We start from the raw sequence: 6,959 nt of genomic DNA on the forward strand, positions 1-6,959 counted from the left end.
TCCAGCTTGGCTCCAAATTGAGTCATCAAATTGTGGCAAAACATGTCTATCAGCTTTGTTGAGTTTAGTTCTCCCATTAGAACTGTACACCTATAAACGTAACCCTTTGTTGTATGACTTGCTCAGAATCTTGGTGCAATGTAGGAGAAGGTTTGGGTTACACTCAATGTCAATTAAAGCACCTATCTGCTCAAATCATATGTTCCTCCATGATGGATTCTTTGTAAAATGTAGATTTCCTTCATTTCCGGAATTACCCTCTTTGGATAAAATTATTAATATAAACATTCATAAGAGAGGGGCAATTAAAGAAATCTATGCTATATTATTAGATCTTCAATCTTACAGTGGGAGAAAGACCTTGGAATGGATATAACAAATGAACTCTGGAAATCTTTTCATTACAGGGTACATATGTGCCAGGCATGGGCTCTTCCAGTTCACTGATTACAGATCTCCAAGGAAAAGTTAGCCAAGTTCTATCTGGGAGCTGACCCCCTATGTAACATGTAAAACAGAAACCGGTTCACTCCTTCATACTTTTTGGACATGCCCCAGTCTTCATAACTCTTGGGTCTCTATATGTAATACCTTTTCAGAGATCTGTAACGTTAAATTTGATCCTTCTGTTCTAACGGCTATCTTTTGAGTGATAACTCCAAATGTCACTCTCTCAAAATACTATTCAAATTCTATTGCCTTTGCTTCACTCGTTGCAAGGCGCCTTGCACTTTTAAGATGGAAGCAGGAAGCTCCTCCCACACATGAATGGTGGCTTGCAGAGCTCATAAGCTACCCCCCCCAAAAACCCATCTCCATAGAGACTGTGTCTGCTTCCAAAAAGACAAAAAACAAACTAAAAACCAGCAACAAACAACTTAAACATTTACAAAGAAAGAACAATACAGTATCCACATTTGAACCAAAGAGTAAAACAGTGAAATGTGGATTATTAAATATTAGGTCTCTCTCCTCCAAGTCTCTGTTAGTACATGACTTAATAATTGATCAACAAATTGATTTACTCTGCCTTACAGAAACCTGGTTGCAGCAGGATGATTATGTTAGTTTAAATGAATCAACACCCCCGAGTCATTCTAACTACCAGAAATCTCGAAGCACAGGTCGAGGGGGCGGTGTGGCAGCAATTTTTTACACCAGTCTATTAATTAATGAAAGACCAAGACAGACTTTTAATTCATTTGAAAGCCTGATGCTTAGCCTCGTCCATCCCAGCTGTGAAACTCAGAAACCAGTCTTACTTGTTATCATCTATCGTCCACCTGGGCCTTACACAGAGTTTCTGTCTGATTTCTCAGACTTTATATCTAATTTAGTTCTGAGCTCAGATAAAATAATTATTGTGGGTGATTTTAACATCCATGTTGATGCTAAAAATGACAGCCTCAACATGGCATTTAATCTGTTGTTAGACTCAATTGGTTTCTCTCAAAATGTAAAAGAACCCACCCACCACTTTAATCACACTCTAGATCTTGTTTTAACATATGGCATAGAAACTGAACATTTAACAGTGTTTCCTGAAAACCCTCTCCTGTCTGATCATTTCTTGATAACATTTACATTTACAATAATTGATTACGCAGCAGTGGAGAGTGGACTTTATCAAAGTAGATGTCTTTCTGAAAGCGCTGTAACTAAGTTTAAGAATATAATCCAGCCACTGTTATCATCGTCAATGCCCTGTACCAACACAGAGCAGAGCAGCTATCTGAACGCTACCCCAACAGAGGTCGATTATCTTGTTAATAATTTCACCTCCTCACTACGTACGACTCTGGATACTGTAGCTCCTGTGAAAACTAAGGTCTCTAATCAGAAGTACCTGACCCCGTGGTATAATTCTCAAACACGTACCCTAAAGCAGATGACTCGTAATCTGGAGAGGAAATGGCGTGTCACAAATTTAGAGGATCATCATTTAGCCTGGAGAAATAGTTTGTTGCTTTATAAGAAAGCCCTCCGCAAAGCCAGAACAGCTTACTACTCATCACTGATTGAAGAAAATAAGAACAACCCCAGGTTTCTCATTCAGCACTGTAGCCAGGCTGACAAAAAGTCAGAGCTCTTTTGAGCCAACCATCCCTTTAACGTTAACTAGTGATGACTTCATGAACTTCTTCACAAATAAAATTTTTATCATTAGAGAAAAAATTACCAATAATCATCCCACAGATGTAATATTATCTACAGCTACTCTTAGTTTCATTGATGTTAAGTTAGACTCTTTTTCTCCAATTGATCTTTCTGAGTTAACTTCAATAATTACTTCCTCCAAACCATCAACGTGTCTTTTAGACCCCATTCCTACAAAACTGCTCAAAGAAGTCCTGCCATTGATTAATTCTTCGATCTTATATATGATCAACCTATCTCTAATAATCGGCTATGTACCACAGGCCTTCAAGGTGGCTGCAGTTAAACCTTTACTCAAAAAGTCATCTGTAGACCCAGCAGTCTTAGCTAATTATAGGCCAATCTCCAACCTTCCTTTCATATCAAAAATCCTTGAAAGAGTAGTTGTCAAACAGCTAACAGATCATCTGCAGAGGAATGGTTTATTTGAAGAGTTTCAGTCAGGTTTCAGAGTTCATCACAGCACAGAAACAGCTTTAGTGAAGGTTTACAAATGATCTTCTTATGGCCTCTGACAGTGGACTCATCTCTGTGCTTGTCCTTCTTGACCTTAGTGCAGCATTCGATACTGTTGACCATAATATCCTATTAGAGCGATTAGAACATGCTGTAGGTATTACAGGTATTGCACTGCAGTGGTTTGTATCATATCTATCTAATAGACTCCAATTTGTGCATGTAAATGGAGAGTCCTCTTCACACACTGAGGTTAATTATGGAGTTCCACAGGGTTCAGTGCTAGGACCAATTCTGTTTACATTATACATGCTTCCCCTAGGCAGCATCATTAGAAGACATAGCATACATTTTCACTGCTATGCAGATGACACCCAGCTCTATCTGTCCATGAAGCCAGATAACACACACCAATTAGTTAAACTGCAGGAATGTCTTAAAGACATAAAGACTTGGATGGCCACTAACTTTCTGCTTCTTAACTCAGATAAAACTGAGGTCATTGTACTCGGCGCTGAAAAGCTTAGAAATATGGTATCTAACCAGATTCTTACTCTGGATGGCATTACCTTGGCCTCCAGTAACACTGTGAGGAACCTTGGAGTCATTTTTGACCAGGATATGTCCTTCAACGCACATATTAAACAAATATGTAAGACTGCGTTCTTCCATTTGCGCAACATCTCTAAAATTAGAAATATCCTGTCTCAGAGTGACGCTGAAAAACTAGTTCATGCATTTATTACTTCCAGGCTGGACTACTGCAATTCATTATTATCAGGATGTCCAAAAAAACTCACTGAAAAGCCTTCAGTTAATCCAAAATGCTGCAGCAAGAGTACTGACAGGGACTAGAAAGAGAGAGCATATTTCTCCTGTTTTGGCTTCCCTTCATTGGCTTCCTGTTAAATCCAGAATTGAATTCAAAATCCTGCTCCTCACATACAAGGTCTTAAATAATCAGGCCCCATCTTATCTTAATGACCTTGTAGTACCATATCACCCTATTAGAGCACTTCACTCTCGCTCTGCAGGCCTACTTGTTGTTCCTAGAGTATTTAAAAGTAGAAATGGGAGGGAGAGCCTTCAGTTTTCAGGCCCCTCTTCTGTGGAACCAGCTTCCAGTTTGGATTCGGGAGACAGACACTATCTCTACTTTTAAGATTAGGCTTAAAACTTTCCTTTTTGCTAAAGCATATAGTTAGGGCTGGACCAGGTGACCCTGAATCCTCCCTTAGTTATGCTGCAATAGATGTAGGCTGCCGGGGGATTCCCATGATGCATTGAGTTTTTCCTTTCCAGTCACCTTTCTCACTCACTATGTGTTAACAGACCTCTCTGTATTGAATCGTATCTGTTATTAATCTCTGTCTCTCTTCCACAGCATGTCTTTTATCCTGTCTTCCTTCTCTCACCCCAACCGGTCGCAGCAGATGGCCGCCCCTCCCTGAGCCTGGTTCTGCCGGAGGTTTCTTCCTGTTAAAAGGGAGTTTTTCCTTCCCACTGTCGCCAAAGTGCTTGCTCATAGGGGGTCATATGATTGTTGGGTTTTTCTCTGTATCTATGAAGCGCCTTGAGGCGACATTTGTTGTGATTTGGCGCTATATAAATAAAATTGAATTGAATTGAATTGAATTGAATAAGGTCTTTGCATTTGGAAAAGATGAGATATACACTGGCACGTACAACCACCAAATTTCTTAAGGCATGGCAGCCATTTCAGCCATTTCATGGAAACATTTAAAATGATCACCTTATCATGAACGGATACCAAATTTCGACATCACAATCGTAGTTAACGGTACACTGAGGGTCCCTCATACATTTTATTTTTCTATTTGTGTTTTGTTTTTGTGTTTATTTTTGTTTGTTTTTTTTCTTCTCCTCTCTCTCAGTTATCTTTTGGGGTATTGTAAGTATTGAGCAGCAAAGTACTGTATATTCAAAGTTTTGCTATTACCATGGTGTTGTAACTGAAAATCTAATTTTATTTAAAAAAAACTTTATATTGCGTCTTGACATAAGTTTTTCAATTAGCTCTATGAATACCACTAATGATTACACTAGCCAATTACATATTGTAAATATATCTTTAGTACACCTCAGATGCTACTCTTTCATTTTGTTCTTTGCGATTATGCAAGTTCTGTTCCCTCCAGTATATGACTGTTTACTCACAAAAAGCAGCAGTGACAGCATAGAGCTGACCTATTTAAATTAAAAATCTGTCCTGTCATTTTACTAGTGAATTCAGACTGGTTGCGAGCTTTGTGCTGTACTTCAAACACAATGAGTGATGAATTGATTGTCTTGATTAAGACCCAGAACAGGGTCTGTTAATATTTTCACTATGCCTCTGGAGTTTGTTTGTCTTGTCTGAGGTAATGTGCCGTTGTGCAAACTGAACAAAGTTTAGTAAACATTCTTGCATCATTTTAAATACCAGATTACATTGACTTATGTTACATTGGACATTACACAAGATAAAAATAAAATATAGTTAGCAATAAAGGTAGATTGACCAAGGTTTCATTAATATGTCCAATTTTTTCATTCATTCACAAACCTTCAAATACCAACTATGAGCCCTTAGATAATGTGAATCTATACATGCAATAATATATAAATGCAAAAAGAAAATATAATCCAACATTTTGCATGGATCCACAATAATCACACTGACCAAAACAGCTTTATTTTTCGTGAATTAATTCAACCTCACTGGAAATGTGTAAAAGTACAGCAAGTCTACTTACAACGGAGCTCCATCAGCCACAGACGTCAGAGAAGCAAAGGCCAGAGAGGCCAGTAGCAGCAGAGTCCTCCTCATTATCCTGATCCTTTTCTGCTACTAAAGTAAACTGTGGCCCTACAGCAGTCTCCTCTAATCCACTAACATCCTGCACTCTTACACACTTTTATCCATCATTTTCTCAAACATACACGCAGACAGGCAGTTGAGAAACAGTTTAGCCCTGATAATGATCTCTTCCCTGAAGAAACAGGTGAACTGTCAGCAGATGGTTGCCACTTCCAGGTCCTGTTTCTGCCAGAGGTTTCTCCATGTTAGAAAAGTTGTTTTTCTTTTTTCTTTCCAGCATCCCCAGTGCTTTCTCATAAAGGATAATCTGATCGTTGAGCTTTTCTTTACCTTTCTTTACCTTACAATATAAACCACCTGGGAAAAAATTGTTTAACTGAATATAGGTAAAACCCATAGGAAGGAAGATTTAAAAAACAAAAAAAACGACTTTTTCAGCATTTATCATGTAGACAGCATTTTATGTTGTTTTAATACAGCAATTTGATGATGCATTATATAGACTATAGAAATATGTCGCTTCATTTACAATCATCCAGGTAAGAAAAGCCCAGAAAGTTGATTCTGTTCATCTGGACGTAGCCACTCAAGACTTTGGGAATGTCTAGGTCCAGAACAGAATCAACTTTCTGCAGGCACCCCACATTTAATTACTCTGCAATTAAATCTAAGGTACTTTATTTGGAAATTATGGATATCTTACAGGAAAGGAGATACAGATTATACTGTAAGTACTACATAAGTAATTTTAAGTACACCTGTTAGAAGATTATTCTCTCTCTCTCTCTCTCACACACACACACACACACACAAGTAATCTAATTTCAAGTAACCTCTGGGCCAAGTGTCAAAAACTCAATCATAAATGGTAAATGGCCTGCATTTGTATAGCGCTTTCTAGTCCTTAAGGACCCCAAAGCGCTTTACACTACATTCAGTCATTCACCCATTCACACACTGGTGATGGCAAGCTACATTGTAGCCACAGCTGCCCTGGGGCGCAGTGACAGAGGCGAGGCTGCCGGACACAGGCGCCACCGGGCCCTCTGACCACCACCAGTAGGCAAATATGGGGTTAGTATCGTGCCCAAGGATATTTGGCATGCAGGAGGCAGCCTGGGATCGAACCACCAACCTTCTGATTAGTGGCTGACCTGCTCTGCCACCTGAGCTACAGCCACCCACCCATAAAGTGTTATTCCAGTTACACATTATCTCATTTGATTCTATTTCCATTGCTGACAAAGATTTTGCATTTTACTTTTACCTTTCTTAGTTTAACATGAACAAATGATACTTGCTGTTGCAATAGAATCATATCTTTTATATGAATGATGCTGCATTAGATATTACTTTTTAACGAAATACTGTTCACCAATTTCTGGAGATGCAGCAGCTTATCAAACAGTGTTAGCTTTGGAAAAAAAGATGGTGGTTGCTATTTAAGTCTGATAGTGTGTGTCCTGATTTTTTAAAATCAAACCATAGAGAACTCTGCTCTAGCATGCAAATGTTCATACTTTTA

This window comes from Neolamprologus multifasciatus, chromosome 6, assembly GCF_963576455.1.
Source record: "Neolamprologus multifasciatus chromosome 6, fNeoMul1.2, whole genome shotgun sequence".
In the NCBI taxonomy this organism is placed as follows: Eukaryota; Metazoa; Chordata; class Actinopteri; order Cichliformes; family Cichlidae; genus Neolamprologus; species Neolamprologus multifasciatus.